Source organism: Acinonyx jubatus, chromosome C1 (assembly GCF_027475565.1).
Source record: "Acinonyx jubatus isolate Ajub_Pintada_27869175 chromosome C1, VMU_Ajub_asm_v1.0, whole genome shotgun sequence".
NCBI classification, from domain to species: Eukaryota; Metazoa; Chordata; class Mammalia; order Carnivora; family Felidae; genus Acinonyx; species Acinonyx jubatus.
In genome coordinates, this window is record NC_069381.1 from 64,761,304 (window position 1) to 64,781,052 (window position 19,749).

The 19,749-nt window shown below is 36.8% G+C and overlaps 1 protein-coding gene across 2 annotated transcripts in view; it reads left to right on the forward strand.

The window, feature by feature from the left end:
• The window catches only part of PTGFR (prostaglandin F receptor), a 280,923-nt gene that overhangs the window by 139,188 nt on the left and 121,986 nt on the right, over window positions 1-19,749 (forward strand). The gene's annotated exons all lie outside the window — the stretch shown is intronic.

The following is a 19,749-nucleotide window of genomic DNA, read 5'->3' on the forward strand; positions in this document are numbered from 1 at the left end:
GCATTCCTTAAGCCTTCTGGCTTCATCTAATAAGAGGGAAGGCTGCATTTACAGCACATGTGACTGGTGACCTTGGGCAAGGGACTCTAAGTAAACTATCCAGAACAGGTCCCTGGAACCAGCTCATGTTGTCCAGATCTCTGGGTCACGAGATAAACTTAGCTTTTTGTGGCTGACTCTGTCTGTAACCACATTCATTTGAAAACATGACCAATAGAGGCCAATTAAGTTTTGCAAGCATGATACATATAACAAGTGTGGCAGATTTGGAAAAATAGCTTGAATTAACAAGCTTATATTATGAAATGCTTGGCATAACTTCAGCCTGAAAAACCTTAATTTCTGTTTATAGTTTTAGTTACTGCAGCTTTAGTATTTATGCTATTCAATCATTTCAATTACTTTAGTTTCCTGAACAAAAACACATCCACTTTGGTGCCATTAAAAATTAAATTCATAATGACCGAGGAAGATCATTGCTTGTTATATTAGCCTCCTGAGAGCAGTGTACTGGGAAAGGCTGGGTGGGATATGCCTCATCTCTCATGGTTGTTCCCTATAAAAAGGACACCACTATTTATGGGGGTGGAGGTCCAGATACAAAATGACAGCATCACTGTGAATGGGAGAAATAAACAAAAGCTAGAAGTACATTCCCTTCCTGTTTTTGTGCGGGGAGAACTGGACAGGAGTCATTACAATTTGAGGGTTAAGGATCATATGTGAGGACTGAATGAAGTAATGTATATAGCACAAGACTTAACAAATGTTTGATACACAGTAAGCATTCAGTAAAAGATAGTATTATTAGGATTGTCATCGTCACTATGTAACCAGATGGTGTAATGTCATAGCCCCTTAGGATTATTTAGCTGTTTGGTGAGGAGGAGGGACCCTTATTCAAAGAGCACAGGGTGGCTGGATTAGGGCTCAAACCTGATCAATTTTCTAAGAAGTGGGAGACAATTCTATCAGGCTTCTCTAGTCCCCATCTGTCCTACTAGTATAATCCTTGCACACCCTACTCTTTAGGAGCTCATGGACTGGTTTGGAGTTATGCTGATGCAAGCCAAGAAATGTCTCAGACCTGTAGAAGCTGGAAGAGGCAAAGATCATCCCATGGAGCCTTGAGAGGGAACATGGCCCTGTTGACACTTTGATTTCAGATTTATAGCCTCCAGAATTGTGATATAATAAATTTCTGTTTGTGTTAAGCCTCCCAGTTTATGACACTTGTTACAGCAGCCTTAGAAACAGGAGGGAATACAAAAGGTCCAGAGAAGGAAGAGAGAGAAATAGGATTTCATAACTAATGAAAATATGAGTAGTAGGGCCGAAGGTGTTATTTATTTATTTATTATTGTTTTTTAAGCCAAAAAGGTACTGCTTGTGGATGATGGAAGCTTTAATATTTAGGTAGAATAATAAAACTAATGTGACTCATGGCATTTGAATTTTGGATTCTTCTGCATTAGAACAATGATCCAGTGAGACTAATAACAAGACTTCATGTGCTTCGGAGTGGGACTTTATGATTATAGGAAATGGATACCCACAAAATTTATTTAATTGCTGCCAACACAAAGATGATGACAAAGCCAAATTCAAATCCCTTGCACAAAATTTGGTGGTAGTTAGAATTTGGCAGTGGAAAGGAAAAACTTTAGATGATGTCTGTTGATTGGGTCTTGACTAGGCAACATTTTCAAAGAAGATATATTTTGATAGATGCTCAAAGGCCACTCACTCAGATGCAGATCAGAACTAGGTCAGAGCTTGATGTTGACACTCAGTTGTCTTATTTCCCAGAAAGTATTTTAATGATGGCTATTGGTATGTGGAAAGGTATGCATGCCTATGAATGAAGAAGGAGGCACACTCATGAGAATGATCACCTGTTGTGGTTGATTGGAAAAGAGGCATCACCAGGAATTGGAGAGCAAGACTGTCAGCTACAGAGCATTGCCATATTTTCATTGCATTGTTCATTACTGTTGGTTGGGTAATAGAACTAAGCCAATGGTGATGGTGTGCTTGGGTTGAAATCCAATCACTGATGTTTTGCTCCATCTTGCAAATTCTAGTTAATGGCCTAGAATCAGACCTAGAAAAATCCTGAGAATACATGTAGTTGAACGTCTTAATTTGACAAATTAGGACACTGGATCCAAGGACATGATTTTACCAAATTTATATTCTCACAGTGCCGTGTGTAGAAGCTGGGTCTTTTAGCTTCGAGTGCAAGTTTTATCCATAATATAGTGCCCCTTTTTTCATGATTACAAAGTCTTTATATTTTGTTAGTTAATCACATTATCATGTTGAATGGAGGCAAATGTGAAATTGTGTCATTATATTCTTTTCTATTTTGAAAGTTTTATTATATGTAAAATTTATTATTGATTAATTATTAATTATGATTGAAATTGAAGGTGTGAGAATTAGTTCCAGTTGTACCACTACCTATTTCTGTGATCTTATATATGTTACTTATCTTCTCTTGATTCAAATTATCCTTCCATATTTGAATAAAATTATGAAAATTTGTTTTAATCATAAATTATTGTAAACAAAGTTGCATATAAGATTGCTAAGTATGATAGTGTTTGGTATCTATTAAGTGATCAAAATATATTGATGAATCTGAAAGTTGGGGTCAAATTTATTTATTTTACTTTATTTTTATAAATGGTAAATTTCATAGTATCTATTGAGCTGATCTGCAGACTTTCCTTAACAATAATAAGGAAACACAATAACATTTATTGAGGGCTAGGTGTGGGGTGGGTACTATGTAATACTTAACATGTGATGCCTCATTTAACACATCATCTGATGTATAGATATGGTAAAGACCTATGTTCTAAGAATGATGTAACTGAGGCTTAGAGAAGTTTAGAAACTCCCAACATCTTAGAAATTGTAAGTGATGGATCCAGAATTTGAACCCATGCTATTCCCCGAGAGTTCTTGGTAACCACTCTACCATTTTGCCTTCTCGTGGATGAAAACAAATTGTGTGAGTTATACACTAAAGAGACCTTTTTATAGTTAGCATCATAATGGCTTTTAAATTAAATTGTTTACTACTGAGAAGTGACCCTTAGTGATATGTTGTTAAGTCATTTGAATTCTTAATCCACTTTCTAATAAAGTTATTTTCAAAGATTCTTCTCCTAGGTACATACACACACACCCATGCACACACATAGACACATCCAATCAAAACAAACTGTAGAACATTTTCCTAGGCTCATTATCCTATATTCCCTTATTGTAAAATAAAACAACAGCTACACTAAAATGTGTTTTTATATGCAAAGACATAAGGAAAAATTGTTGTTGTGCCTTTCCACTCATCTTAATGATTGCTATTGCCAATAAAATTGAATGATTAGAAACTGGAATTTATGAAAGTCAGGAGAAATGTTTTGTTTGAAAAATAGCTTTTTGGGGGGCAGTCTTTAAATAGGCATGATCTTGGTGTGTGTGTATGTGTGCTAAAGCTTTGAGGGCTTGGGCAAGTTGTTTTTGGAGTGCCTCACAATATTTCTGAAGTGACCCTTTGAACAGTGAAACCTGCCAATCTCACTTTATAGTTTTGAACTGAAATCTGACTGCAAGTGAAATCACTGCATTTTTGCTACGATGAACAGCTCTATGGTTGTTTCATCAAAAAGTCACCTAATTTATCAGAGGAAATTTCCTCTTTTACGTAAATTCCTTGCACACTCTTTTTTGACACTAGAATTTTACCCATTTATTTTATATTTTTTTCCTTCAATCTATGCTTTCATCAATTAGATTTCATGAAAGAAATAGTTCTTTTATTTCTGCCATGTGGTTAGAATTATTTGGATATATTTTTAATATTCAGAACAACAGAATAGGAATTCAGGAGAACTGACAATCTGGAAATGACTGAATAGATACTTAAGTGCAAGCATACTATGTGGTTCACTTAGATGCCTTTAAAAGACTATTCAATTCTGACTATATTGCTTCTCATTTCTTTTTTTTTCAATTACCCTGAAGATAACCTTTATGCCATATACTTTTTTCTACTAAATGTCAAGAACTTAACTTGATAAAATTATTTGTATCATTAAAATAAAGTTATTTACTCATTTGTGGGTCAATATTCACGTAACTTTAAAAAGTTTTATAGTTGGGGTGCCTGGGCAGCTCAGTTGGTTAAGTGTCCAACTTCAGGTCATAATCTCACAGTTCATGGGTTTGAGCCCCAGGTCAGACTCTGTGCTGACAGCTCAGAGCCTGGAACCTGCTCAGATTCTGTGTTTCCCTCTCTCTCTGCCCCTCCCCAGCTCACACTCTGTCTCCCTCAAAAATAAACATTTATTTTTTATTTTTATTAAAAAATTTTTTTTAATGTTTTATTTATTTTTGAGACAGAGAGAGACAGAACATGAACGGGGGAGGGTCAGAGAGAGGGAGACACAGAATCTGAAACAGGCTCCAGGCTCCGAGCTGTCAGCACAGAGCCGATGCGGGGCTTGAACTCACGGACCGCGAGATCGTGACCTGAGCCGAAGTCGGCCGCTCAACCGACTGAGCCACCCAGGCGCCCCAAAAATAAACATTTAAAAAAATAAAAAGTTTTATAATTAACACATAGGCTTGATAATATAGAGACCTATCAAAGGTTTTAAAATGATATCCTAAAAGTCGTGATAAGTTTTACATTTTCATAGTCATATATCAAGATCATTCTATATATTAAATATGCACCCAAACTTAAGCAAGACTTAGACAACAATATGTGTGATAGATAGATATTGGCTGATTATAGTGAGCTTGAACTTGATATCAATTCATAAAGTTTATAGGGGAAACAAACAATAAACAAAAAATGATATTAGATAGCAGTGAATTGGGAGCATGAAACCAGAGGATTGAATGGAGAGTGCCTGGTGTTGCGTGGGGATACTTTTGATTGGAAGGAATTTGGATTACCAGATAAAATACAGGACTCCCAGTTAAAGCTGCATTTCAGATAAAAAATGAATTTTTTTAAAAAATGTAAGTATTTCCCCAATATTGCACAGGATATACTTATACTAAAAATTATTTATGGTTTATCTGAAATTCAACTTTACCCAGGATACCTGTATTTTTGGTAAATCAGGCAACTCTACAGGGATGGCTTCTCTGAGGAGGTGGTGTTTGAGATGAAAACTGGATAATAAGAAGGAGCCACATGTCAACAGTGAGTGAGGAAAGCATTAACAGGGAGAGAGAACTGGTGGGCAAAATCTGGAATATAGAAAGAGCTTGATGTGTTCAAGGCAAACAAAATGAACTGTGGTTGGGTAACTGGCAAAGAGGAATGTGGCATGAAATAAAGTTGGATAAGTAGGTGGGAGCTAGGTTAAGTAGAACTTCCTAAACCAGAGAAGGTTTGGATTTTATTCTACATGCTGTGTAATTAGCCGTTTGAGGATGTGAATGGGTTTTGTACATGTAGGAGGATTGGGGGTGATATGTGTGGCATACTGTGATTTATAGTATAAAAATGTACTCTAGAGAATGGATTGGAAGGCACCAAGTAGGGAGGCAGAAAGGGTAGTTAGGAGGTTATCACAATGATCCAGGCAGGAAAGGATGGTGATTAGGGCTTGAATGCTGACAGTGGAGATGGAGAGAAATGAGCTGACTCTGTTCATTTGTTGTTCATATGTTGTAAGTAGAGCCAACAGAACTTGCCAATGGACTTGTTGTTGCGAGTAAGGAAAAGAAAGAACCCCATCACTACTTTTATTTTTTTCATTTTTAATTTTTTAAATATCTACAAGTAAATTTAATAAGAGTCCTAGATAATGTGCTGTGGTACATCAGAGAATAAGTAACTACTGATAGCTGGTAGGATCAAGATAATTTTAGTAGAGGGGGCAGTATTTGAGTTCAGTCTTAATTATAATAATTAATCTAAATCTGTGAAAATAGAACATTGTACACTTAATCTGGAAACCAAGTGATGCACACATACACATGAAAATATCTGTGAACCATCACTACTTTTAGATGAAAGTCCTTGGCTCAGTGTCTGGCACTGATAAGCATTCAATAGATGTCAGCATCATTAGACTCACTATATATGGGAAATTAAATTTATTTATAATAAAATCGAAAATAGGGATGCCACGGACTTAAGATTTTTGGGGGCAATTTTAGTTTAACAGAAAAACTTAAATTATTAATGTAATTCACTCTGTAGCATCAAATCTCTAAAGCTTTAAGGCAAATTTATAAAGTAATATATTTTAAAGTTACAAATGCTGATTATTCACACTATCTTTCTGAGCAGTGACTCTCAATCATGAAGCTATAATATCAGACTCTGGTGAGATGTGTGTATAGCTTAAAAAGGTACATTCAGTACATAGAAGTACATAAGTTTGCATTAGAAAATAAAAATGAAACCTGTTTCAATAACACAAATTATAAACAAGTAAAATTTAACAGAATCTTGGCTGGTGTGGATATAGAAAGGTCATAGTGATTCTCAATTGCGACACACTCTCAGGGACAATATCACAACTTATAGAGATAGAGACAAAAATGATTAGTCATCTCTGCTCTGAGGGGAGCTCAAGGCATTCCTTCCCTGCCCTCAAGAAGGAGAAGCTCTGGCCTGGTCAAGGACAAAATAGTCATGAAGCTCATGTAAGTGTTCTTTACTTACATGAGAGAACAAAAGTTCTCTCGTTTTCTTGATTCATTCTTCCTCTCTCTCTCTCTTTTTGGACTATTTGTTTTTCTTATTTATTTATTTATTTATTTATTTATTTATTTATTTATTTATTTTTATTCTCAAATTGGTTAACATGCTGTGTATTCTTGGCTTCAGGAGTTGAATCCACTGATTCATCACTTACATATAACACCCAGTGCTCACTCCAACAATTGCCTTCCTTAATGCCCTTCTTAATTTTACCCCCCTGCCCGCCGCTTCCCCACTCCCATCAACCCTCAGTTTGTTCTCTGTATTTAAGAGTCTCTTATGATTTCCCTCCCTCTCTGTTTATATCTTATTTTTCCTTCCTTTTGCCTATGATCATTTGTTAAGTTTCTCAAATTCCACATATGAATGAAATCATGTGATATCTGTCTTTCTCTGACTAATTTCGCTTAGAATAATATCTTCCAGTTCTATCCATGTTGCAAATGGCAAGATTTCATTCTTTTTCATCGCCGAGTAGTATTCCATCGTGTATGTGTGTGTGTGTGTGTGTGTGTGTGTATGCGTGTATCACATCTTCTTTTTTTTTAAGTTTATTTATTTATTTTTGGAGAGAGAGAGAGAGAGAGAGAATGAAAGCAGGGAGGGGCAGAGTGAGGAAGAGGGAGAGAATCCCAAGCAGGCTCCATGCTATCAGCACAGAGCCTTATGTAGGCTCGAATTCACAAACCATGAGATCATGACCTGAGCTGAAGTTGAGAGTCATATGCTTAACCAACTGAACCACCCAGGTGCCCATATTTACATCTTCTTAATCCATTTGTCAGCTGATGGACATTTTGGGCTCTTTCCATAATTTGGCTATTGTTGATAGCACTGCTATAAACAATGGGGTGCATGTACCCCTTTGAATCAGCATTCCTGTATCCTTTGGATAAATTCCTAGTAGTTCAGTTGCTGGGTCATAGGGTAGTTTTATTTTTAATTTTTTGAGGAACCTCCACAGTTTTCCAGAGTGGCTGCACCAGTTTGCATTCCCACCAACTCCTGTTATTTCCTGAGTTGTTAAATTAAGCTGCTCTGACCAACGTGAGGTGGTATCTTATTGTGGTTTTGATTTGTATTTCCCTGATGATGAGTGATGTTGAGCATCTTTTCATGTGTTTGTTTGCCATCTGGATGTCTTCTTTGGAAAAGAAGTGTCTTCTGCCCATTTCTTCACTGGATTATTTGTTTTTCAGGTGTTGAGTTTGGTATAGATTTTTGATACGAGCCCTTTATCTGAATGTCATTTTCAAGTATCTTCTCCCATTCCATTGGTTGCCTTTTAGTTTTGTTGACTGTTTCCTTTTCTGTGCAGAAGCTTTTGTCTTGATGAGGTCCCAATAGTTCATTTTTGCTTTTATTTCCCTTGCCTTTGGAGACATGTCAAGTAAGAACTTGCTGTGGCTGAAGCCAAAGAGGTTGCTGCCTGTTTTCTTCTGTAGGATTTTGATGGTTTCCTGTCTCACATTTAGGTCTTTCATCCCTTTTGAATTTATTTTTGTGTATGGTGTAAGAAGGTGGTCCAGTTTCATTCTTCTGCATGTTGCTGTCCAGTTCTCCCAGCACTATTTGCTGAAGAGACTGTCTTTTTTCCACTGGATACTCTTTCCTGTTTTGTTGAAGATTAGTTGGCCATATATTTGTGGGCACATTTATGGGTTCTCTATTCTTTTCTACTGATCTGTGTGTCTGTTTTTGTGCCAATGCCATACTGTCTTGATGATTACAGCTTTGTATTACAGGTTAAAATCTGAGATTATGATGCCTCCAGCTTTGGTTTTCTTTTTCAACACTACCTTGGTTATTTGGGGTCTTTACTGGTTCCATACAAATTTGAGGATGTTTGTTCTAGCTCTATGATGAATGCTGGTGTTATTTTGATAGGGATTGCATTGAAAATGTAGGTTGCATTGGATAGTATCAACATTTTAACAATATTTGTTCTTCCAATCCATGAGCATGGAATATTTTTTCCATTTTTTTGTGTCTTCTTCAATTTCTTCATAAGCTTTCTACAGATTTCAGTGTGCAGATCTTTTACCTCTTTGGTTAGGTTTATTCCTAGGTATTTTGTGGCTTTTGATGCAATTGTAAATGGGATAGATGCCCTGATATCTCTTGGTGCTTCATTATTGGTGTATAAAAATGCAACCGACTTCTGTACATTGATTTTATATGCTGTGACTTTGCTGAATTCATGTATAGCTCTAGAAGTTTTTTGGTGCAGTCTTTCAGGTTTTCCAAGTGGAGTATCACATCATCTGCAAAGAGTGAAAGTTTGACTTCTTTTTTGTTGATTTGAATGCACTGTGTTTGCATCATTGTATTCTGGGCTTGTTTGTAACGTTGGCTTTCTATAGACTTTTGGCCCAAGTAGTATTTTAAGTTAATTCTTTGAAGTTTGCTAATCTGCTACAAATAACAAAGATAGAGAAAATATATTTACAGTATTAAAAAACTCATGCCTTAAAGCACACGGAAATGAAAATTAAATAATAAGAAATGAAAATTCAGTCTTCTAAAAAGAAGGGGAATCGCCCTTTTAGAAATATAATTTTCTTCCACTGAAAAATGCTCTAAAATTTTACTGTTCCCACACTTTGGGTCAATGAACATTATTACCTATGAAAGGTGAAGAAGTCTAAACAGAAGCCAAGAACTCATTAAATGCAGATCCCCTGTATAAACTTTCTACCTGTCAGGTTCATCCTCTGGCTCCCGTAGAAATGAAGAGGTCCTAATTTTTAAAAATTAAATATTACCCAAAATAAATATTGTACTTTGGTCACAGTCATAAAACTGAATATCAAAGTACAACCCAAAGACATTAAGTTTCAAACTGATAACTAATTAAGAATTCAAAGTGGGCCATGAACAAATGTCTAGGTAATTGGTCATAGAAATTTCTTTGACTACCTATGTAGAATTGAAATAAAGTCAATTTAAACACCCTCTAATAGAGTGCCTGTCAGTAAGACTTTTCTAAAGACTACAGCTACAAATAGCGATCAGGCATCCTGGGAACAGATTGACTAGTACATGTGAGCTTCTCTTTCCTTGCTTAGTTTAGTCATTGTTTCTAATGTTTTGAGGTCTCAAAGAACCATGTGAGTCAATGAACCACATGTAACCAAGGACAGAAGGTTCTGATTGAAGGCTAGGTTTTTTTTTTTTTTGGTCTTTCACAATATTAAAACAAAAGATCTAAGGACAGAACCTTAATGATGAGAGAGAGAATTTCTTTGCTTCATCAAGATACTAAAATGTCCTTCCTCTTTCAGCTTTTATCTGCTTTCAGAAATGCTTTGTTAACATGAAATGTACTTACTCTGCTAAAGGGCCTTTCTAGTTATTTATTGCTGTGTTATAAACCATACCAAAAGCTAGTGGCTTAAAACAACACTCTTCATTTTGCTGACAAATTTGCAATTTGGGCAGGGCTTGGTAGGGATGATGTTTTGTGTGTGTGTGTGTGTGTGTGTGTGTGTGTGTGTGTTTTCTTTCTTCCACATGATGTCAACAGGAGCAGTTTGACTATGGCTAGTGGAGTCACTTCCAGGACTGCTCATTTCATGGCTAACAAGCCAATGTTGATTGTTAGCTAGTAGCTTCGTTGGGAAACAAGTCTGTGGGCCTGGTTAACTTTTCACTTGGGCCTTTTCCTTGGGATGCTTGGGTTTTCTCAAAGCATGGTATCTGGGTCCCATGAACAAGAATTCCAAGAGACAGGAAATAGAACTGCTGGTCTATTAAAGTCTAAGCCCAGAAATGATCATAGATTTACTTCCACAATCTATTGATCAAAGTTGATACAGAGCCTACCCAAATTCAAGGGAACATAGACCCCCACCTCTCTATTGGAGGAGTGTCAAAGTTTTGTGGACATCTTTTTCTTTCATTAATTCCAAACCAACTCCTATTTCTGTCATTAAGACAGAAGCACTCTATGAGAGCCTTGGGACCAAATGCAGCAGAAGAGGAGAGTCATACTAAGGAATAAATGAGCAGGAAAAATAAATCCAGTTACAGTAGACTTATGTATCCATATATGAATTTTGCTGCAGTTTGACTAACACTACTCTCCCCAAAGAATGCTACTGTTTTGCTATTGTAGAGATATAGGGACAGAGGTAAGGGGTAGGAAAGATTCCCCTCAGGTCAACTCACCATTCTAGAAGTAATTACCCTTGTCTTTCTTCTTATGCTTTCCTCTTTGGCTAACTCCAGATTCTAATTTTGTTCTTTCCTATTTATTGTTTTGTGCTCATTTCTCAAACTCTAATGATTATTTTTTCCCCTATATTTAATCCATACAACCAACTCTATTTTCCCCCCTTTTATCTTTCCTCATATCTACTACTGTAATTTAAATAAATTACAAATATGGTGAAAATTGTTGGCTACTTAATTTGACTCTCAAAGAACATATTGAGAAGATAAATGCTTGATTTAAAATACTTTATTATAGGAAAACAAAAACAAATGGGAATACCTTGGCATTTTGAGCCAAAAAGCATTTCCTTTTGAATCATTTATTTTATGAGGCAACCTAATTCTATTGTATACCTAGATACATTAAATGTACTTTCAGCTATTTGCATCTTGGAGATCCTTGTCAGTTTTATGTTTATTAAGACCTTAAGGAGTCTTGGTCTATTGCATCACAGCTCTTGCCCTTAGGGGGATCTTAAATTAGTTTAAACATAAAATTAGGCTGATCTTAAATTAATTGAAATAGTAAAAACCCTTTAAAACATTGAGTAATTACCTTAAAGCTTTTCACTGATGATGCATTCATTTTTAGATTCTTACTTTGGTCTTAATTTAGCAAAAATGATTTTATGATTCATTTCCAAAGAAGAAAAAAGTAAAAGCAACCAACTCAGCCAACTCTATTTGTGAAACAAGGAAATAAAGGCTTACTTCTATTAGAAAAAAAGAAAGAAAAAAGTAATTTTCCTTCTGTCTCCATTTTTCTTATTTTTTTCTTAAATAACAAATAATACAAAAGCAAAAAAGATAACAAGATAACAGGATTATTTCACATCATTATTTGCTGAAGGTCAAGTTCTAGAAGTACATGTTCCTATTTTCTTGCTACTTATGTTCAAAATGGAAACCCTTAGATTAGAATCTCATAATAGGGTTAAGATCCCTATTAGTTAAAAACATGCTCATATTATTTTTTTCTGGACAGCTTATACTCTGGCAGCACACAACACTACACTTGATTGGCTGAGCTGAGGAAAAAGTATCCCTGGATAAATCTATTCCACAGGTCAAAGATTGGAGTTGGGTCTGTGTCCTAACTAGACTTAGTACTGACCACTTGCAATGTTACTTAATAGGCAAAACTAAAAATTCTCTAAATAAATAAATAAATAAATAAAATTATCATGTTAAAATATGAGATAAATTCATGTCTTAAACCATATATCTTTTAAAATACAATGAGCAGTATAAGATTTTTGCTGTGATTGGTGAGAGGATCATTCATTCATTCACCAGGACACATTTATTACATATCATTTGAGGTAGTTTTGGGGCCTCTAATGGGGACCAATGAAGAGTATCTTCTTTTTTGACCAGGTTTTATGAATTAATTCAATAAATGGTCAAGTGTTTATTGGCTGCCTGTTATGGGATAGGCACTGTTCTAGAAATTGGGATACATTTATTGAAGAAAATAAGCCCAAATTCCTGGTCATGTGGTTGGTTACATTCTACTAAGAATAGATAGACTGAACACAAAGGATGATCTTTATTAATAATAAAGTTGGAAGAAGTATCTTAGCCTGAGACTTGAATCCTGGAATTGGTCAGACTTTCCCATACACCCATTCCCAGACAGTGCTATCCTATATAGGCCTCCTTCCATGGGGACAGACTGGTGTCAGCAGCTAGGTCCCTAGGAGAAGAAATGGGGAGAACGCCCAATTTTCCCCAAATTCATAAGTCTGATAAACTATTCCATCTCCCTTGGGTCAAGTGAGTCAAGGAGAGAAGTGAGGTAAATTTTAAGGAGTGTTGGAGGTGTAGGGCAAACATGTCCCCTTTTAAATCTACTTGTTGCTTATCTTTTAAAAAGTTTATTTATTTATTTTAAGAGAGAGGAGAGAGAGAGCAAGAGAGAGAGCAAGCACAAGTAAGGGAGGAACAGAGAGAGAGGAAGAGAGAATCCCAAGCAGGCTCTGCATTGTCAGCACAGATGTTGGGGCTTGAACTCAGGAACCATGAGATCATGACCTGAGCTGAGGCCAAGAGTTGGATGCTCAACCCACTGAGCCACCCAGGTCCCCTTAATTGTTGCTTCTTAATTGCACATGACAGACTCTGAGATCTCCAAGGCCAGGGAAAAAGCAAGGGTGAGTAAACTTCCACTACACGGAATCACATGGATTCTAGCAATATTAACAAAACATCTCATTTTTTAGGTGAGATAAAATGTTTACCAAGTAGCTATGAGATGTAAGGCATTGTGCTGGGTAGCAATGGGGAGAAGAAAAATATCACAAATGACTTTTTTAGCCCTCAAGGAGCCTTTGTCTCGTAGGAAGACAGACATGTATCAATAAAAAAACTATAGTAGAATTTGGAAAAAGTGCTTCTGGGAAGTATTTTGACACTAGGGGGGATTGTGAAGACTTCCTTTAGCTAGACTCTGAAGTTCCAGATCAAATGTTATATTTTGAGGTCTCCTTGGACTCCCACATAGGAATCAATCTCCCTTTCCTCTAAATTTCCACTCTGATCTACCTATTATCTCTTATCATGCTTATTATTCTATACCTTATCTACTAGTTAATTGTCATAAGTCTATTATTTCTCCTTTATGCCATAAGCTCATTAAAGCCAGGAAGTATGTCTCACACACTAGGTATTTGAGAAATGTTTCTTAACTGAATAATCAGTAAGCCTACAATGGAGACAGTCTGTTGAAATGGTTACTAATATCGCTCTCCCATAATTTATTTTTCAAATGGAATTGAGGTGGTGACATCTTCATGCCTCCCCCTGTGTGTGATCACGTACACATGAGATTATCCCAATCGCTTGTTTATCTGCCTAGTCCATGTGACCGAATGTTCATTTACCCTGGTTGTTCTGAGTATCTGTCACTTGTGGCCCTTCTTATAGGATAGGGAGAATGTCTACCAGAATCACTATATGAACCTTGATCCAGAGAGAGACAAGAGTTGTATGTTTTTGCAGCTGCCTTCTATGAACAATTGGTAGTATGAAACTCATTATGCTGTTTCAACTCTTGTTATTTTATCTGTGGCTCTTTCTGAGATTTTATGGGCTATGCATGATTTGAATAGCACAAATATAATGAGAAACAGATTATAACAGTACAACTAAAATTTTTAGAGAAAAATTATCTGTAGCTGTTTCTTCCAAATTCTAAAGTCTATCACCATTAAGATAACAGTGAATTTGCCGCAGTATTTACTCATTGGCCCCAAATATCAGAGAAACAATATATGAATGCCATTCTAGAATCCCAAAGAGTCTAAGTTTTCAAGGGCTTGAATGTGTGACTGAAGACTTGGCAAGACCAATAACTGGTGCCGGCAAATGCAGAAATGCTGAAAACCCCATTTCCACGCTAGATTTCTTACTGGTCTGGCCATCTTTGTAAGTGTGGCTCTGGTCTGAGCTGGCAAAACTTCTCTGAGTTTCACTTTACTTCTGAAGTTCAGTGTTTCAGTTGTGTGGTTTGGCTCCTGCTAAACTGCATTGAGAGCTTTGGCTGAAACTCCTTAGGTTTGAGGCTATGAGAATCAAATCTGATGAAAAGGCATACTGGACAGTAACTACCTCCCTTATTTCTTTTCAAGTTCTCCAGCCCTGTGGTAACTGTCATTCCTGCTATGTCAGGTGTAGTCTTCTATTCTTGTTTTTACTCACCACTATGGAGTCCTTGCTAGAGATATTTTTAATTATTTTTATAAAGATGCCTTACTTAGGTACTCTAAGTTCTGATGGCATGGAACTCAAATGTCACTTTCCAATGCAAAGTGGACATTTTTCAGGATAACTTGTAATCCTGGATGATTCTGTGGAACACAGGAAAACTCATTAGAGTGGAAATTATCCATTAGAGAGTAAATTGAATAGGCCTGTGGTTTAAGTAAAGCTGCTCCAAATAAAGAACACAAAGAACTGCACATCAATATTCTCAGGTTTCCAAGGAATCCCCAGGTCTCTCTTGCATTCATGACATTATTCAGTGTAAATTATGTGCCTACAGGTTTCTGTGCTCTAGAGCAATGGGTGATTCTCAATGAGGGGTGATTTTGCCCACCAAGGGACATTTGTAATATCTGGTGATATGTTGGGTTGTCATGACTGGCAGGGATGGGATTGGGAGCAAAGAGTTAAAAATGGCATCTGGTGGATAGAGGCCTGGGATGTTGGTAAACATTCAACAATGTACAGAGCAGCTCCCCCCCACCCCCAACCCCTTGCCCCTCAAAGATTTATCTGACCCGAAATGTCAGTACTGCCTTGTGAAATAACACTGGTCTACAGATAACGAGGAATCCTGATTCTTGTTCTTTGTGAATTTTTGTATTATAGGTGTGTGTGTGGGGGGGAGGGGAGAGTGAAAAAGAGTCATTGGAACATTTTAAAGAGTAATAATTACAGTTAAGATTGTATTTCTTTGAAGAGAGTGCAAGCCAGTGACTTGGGTCTAATAGATGCCTGAACCTTAGTGAGGTCATAATGAGTTCAGGCTAGTACTCAATATTGTAAATTCAGAAGATTAAATTTTAGCAGTTTGTCAAGGACAATTGGATATCCATGAAAGCTTCTACTTTGCTGCAGTAGTCAATCATATAAATTGAACAATTTTCAATGTAAATGTATATTTCTGTGTTTCTTTTGAGTTAAATACCATTTATTTGAAGAAATCTATGAAGGAGAATTTTCCCAATGTGACAATCACAAATTTGAGAATGTATTCTTCAGATCTTGGCTCTCAGGCTACGTATGACTTATTGCCTGATATTTAGCATATATTTAGCAGTATTCAGTACAAAATTGTGGGCATTTACAATAGGTTGGACACTGCAAAACTCTGTTGGTTTTCAAATGCTTATGTTTTGATGACATATACTGTAAGTATCTTCCTGCATACTGTACTGTGGCATTAATAAGCAGGTGTTAAAGAAGATGTGCAGTCTGAAGAGCTCCATCCTATTTGCTGCATTAGCTTGAAGGTTACCACACCACATCTCTTAGATTTTCTCTTTATTCCCACTGCTACACTCCCCATGTCCTTTACCTGCCAAGTTTTGCCTCTCATTACCTTTCTCATCCTCGTTACCTTTTCCATCTACTACTAGAGTTTTAGGTTCCTTTTTGGTCTCCAGCCTCTATTTCTGTAACCTAATATAAATTAACTTTCCAAAAGGTTAACTTTGAGCCTGTTAGTCCTCAGTTCAAAATCCTTCACTTGTAGAGCACTGCCTATACAATAACGTGCTAAGACCAGTTATCCACTAATCTCCCTACCCTGTCCCTAATTTTTTAAGCATTGCTCTTCACCCACCATATGTTCTAGCCAGAGTGAAGCACTTGCCATGTTTCCATGTGTTCAACACTGTTCTGACTTAGGTGTTTTCATTTTCCCTGTTCCTTGTGCAAGGTACACCCTCTGTACCCCATTACTGCCTGTACATATCCTATTCTTTCTTCAATGTTCAGTTCAAATGCACTGCCTTCAAATTTATTCAGCTTGAAGTTCTTTGCCTTCTATGAACTTCTTTCTCTCATTTTTCCATGATACAAAGTACTTTTGCTCTTGATTTACTAGCTCCATGTTATTCCTTCAGGTAAAATGAAGAAACCTATATGAAAAGGAGAGAGGCAGCATAGTGTGGGGTAGTGCTTCTTAAACTTTAATGTGAATACAGATCACCCAGGAATCTTGTTAAAACCAGGTTCTGACTCAGTAGGTATGGGCTGGAACTGGAGATTTTGCATTTTTAATAGGTTGCTAGACTGATGCTGATGCTACTCCATGGGCCCCACTGTGAGTAACAAGGATGACTAGGATTTGGAATAATGCCTATGAACAGAAAGAGTAGTCATTGCTTAAGGCTGTTGCAGGTTAGTTGCAAATAACTAGCAGCCTCCGTTGTGCTGAACAAATCTTCTAAGATTTGAATACTACAGTTTTGCATTGTAGTTTTGGCCCCATCATTTCCTGGCCCATCATTTCCATCGTGTGGTCTTATACAAGTCGGTTAATTTCCCTAAGTCAGCTTTTGCAAAATGAGGGTAATAACATGCTTGTCAATCGCTGCTGTCTGTAGCTGGGTCCAGCAGCCACTATTTGCTGTCTGTTAGCTCAGTCATCCTAAAGCTACTAGCCAGTTAGAAGTAATTCTAGGTCTTATTTTGGAGCCCTCTCTCAATTATTAGGAGTGGATTGACAATGGTGCTTTGTGGTTTCTATGACTAGTGTCTAGCTTGGGGGAATATTGGTATAGGGGCACTTGGATGAGTTTTGGACTTCAGCCTTCTTACCTAATCTTTACCATGGATGGTCAAATTTCAGTCTTCTGTCCTGGTACCTGATTTTCACTTAGTCACCTGCTAGGATGATAACCTGACTTTTGATTCCTGTTACCTAGCTGTGGCCAATCCCTTGCCTCTAGTGCTAGCCCTCCTCTTGGCTCTTCTTTGTACCAACTGGAATGCTTTGCTCTTATGCTGAGGCCTTAGTTGCCTACACTTTGCCACGTTAAACTGTTTTCAGTGGTTTACATGTATTAACTCATTTAATTATTGCAGTAATAGTATAAGCAAGGTAGGTTCTATTGCCATTTTATGGATGAGGGAATGAAGATCCAGAGAGGTTTGAGTGATTTGCTCAAGGTCCCATACAGTAAGTAGGGGAGGCAGAAACTGCAAAAGACACAATTTCTAATTAAAAACTCATGTTACTTCTCTCAGTAAAAACTGTACTACCTGCTACAGAGTGCACAGTGTATCCTTGAGGAAACCATATCAGTATTTCTTCACCTTTGGTTGAGAGTAGGGGTGGTAGGAGCCACCCTGGGCTCCTTCGGAGCTTGTATAGCTGGTGGTCTGTGCCACAAGAATACTCAATCTTTTTTTTTTTCACTTTGCTATAGCATGATGCCATAGACTGATAGAGGAAGAGGAAAGTATTTCCTCTTGCTGACATTTGGGAAGTACCGACAACTTCTTGACAACTACTTGCAAAATGAAACTAGAAGTGTTTGTGATTTAAAGTATACTTGTTTTAGGAAGCCTGGGTGGCTCAGTCGGTTGAGTGTCCGACTATTGATTTTGGCTTACGTCACAATCCCAGGGTCATGAGATTGAGCCTGGTGTGGAGCTTAACATTCTCTTTCTCCCCCTCTGCCCCTGTCCCCTCCTTGCTCTCTCTCTCTTTCTCTCTCTCTCTCAAACAAAAAAAAAAATAAAGTATACTTGTTTTAGTTAAATGCTCTAACAGATGGTTGGTTTTATCCAGGACAACACACAACTGCATCACTTAATGCACCTTTTCCCTTCATCTTTCCCCTTTCACTTTTCTTGCCATTATTCTCTATTCTATGGACATCTAAATAGTTAGGACTCCGTGTAGGCACAAGAAAAGAACTGAATCTTCCCTTTTTCAGTGTAAGATATATACTCTTCCACTTAATTTTTCATTTAATAAATTGTTTTTTATTTGTGATCTACAAAAAGTAGATCATTTTTTAGCTTCATTTTTTTTTATTGTGGTAAAGTATACATAACATGAAATTCATCATTTTAACAATTTCAAAGTATGAAATCCAGTGGCATTTAATACATTCCTAATGTTGTGCAGTCATACAATACTGTAGTCTATAGTTGTATCATTTCATCATCCCAAAAGGGTATCCCATAAAGCAGTCACTTCCCATTCCCTACTCCTCTTGGCCCCTGGAAGACACTTATCTTCTCTCTGTCTCTATGTATCTACCTACTCAAGATATTTCATATAAATGGAATCATGCAATGTGAACCATTGTGTCTGGCTCCCCTTAGCTTTCATATAGCATAATGTTTTGCAGTCCATCCTTGTTGTAGTATATGAGTGCTTCCTTCCACAAAATGGTGGAAAAATTATGGTCCATTGTATGGATATACCATGTGTTGTTTTTCATTTAATCAGTTGATAGACATTTGTGTTTTTTAAACACTGTATCTTAAAAAAAAACACTGTATCTTTGTAATATATTTCGAAGTCAGCAAGTGTGATGCCTCCAGCTTCATTCTTTTTTCTGAAGATTGTTTTGTCTCTGTTTCTCCTTCCCATCTCCATGCAGCCCTTTAATCCTTCATTGTGGAGGTGATTTACTCATTTTCAGGACTTTTAAAAGAAGAAATGTTCCCTACAAAAATAATATAAAAACAGGGAGGGGGACAAAACAGAAGAGACACATAAATATGGAGAACAAACTGAGGGTTGCTGGAGGGGTTGTGGGAGGGAGAATGGGCTAAATGGGTAAGGGGCATTAAGGAATCTACTCCTGAAATCATTGTTTCACTATATGCTAACCTATTTGGATGTAAATTAAAAAAAATAAAAAATAAAATAAAATAAAAAACAGAAGAAATGTTCCCTATGTAGCTATAGACTTGTGTCTATGAGAGGAGGTGGGTTCAGGGACTTCCTTCTATGCTGTCTTGAACCATCCTCTCCAGTCACTCTTACATTTGCCAACTTCCATTAGAGTCATGATTACATTTATATATATATAAATATACATATATACATGTATAAATATACATATATATATATATATATTTTTTTGCTGAGGATGGTAGTGTTGATTAAGACTAATGTATACTAAGTCTTCTGAAATGCTGAAATAGTTCATGGCTCTAGACCTGCTATTGTGTGAATTTACAATGCAGTCTTGTTAAGGTGGTCGTATCCCTGAGGCAGAAATGATCTCTGTCTCTCTTGTTTAACTGTTTGAAGTGCTAGA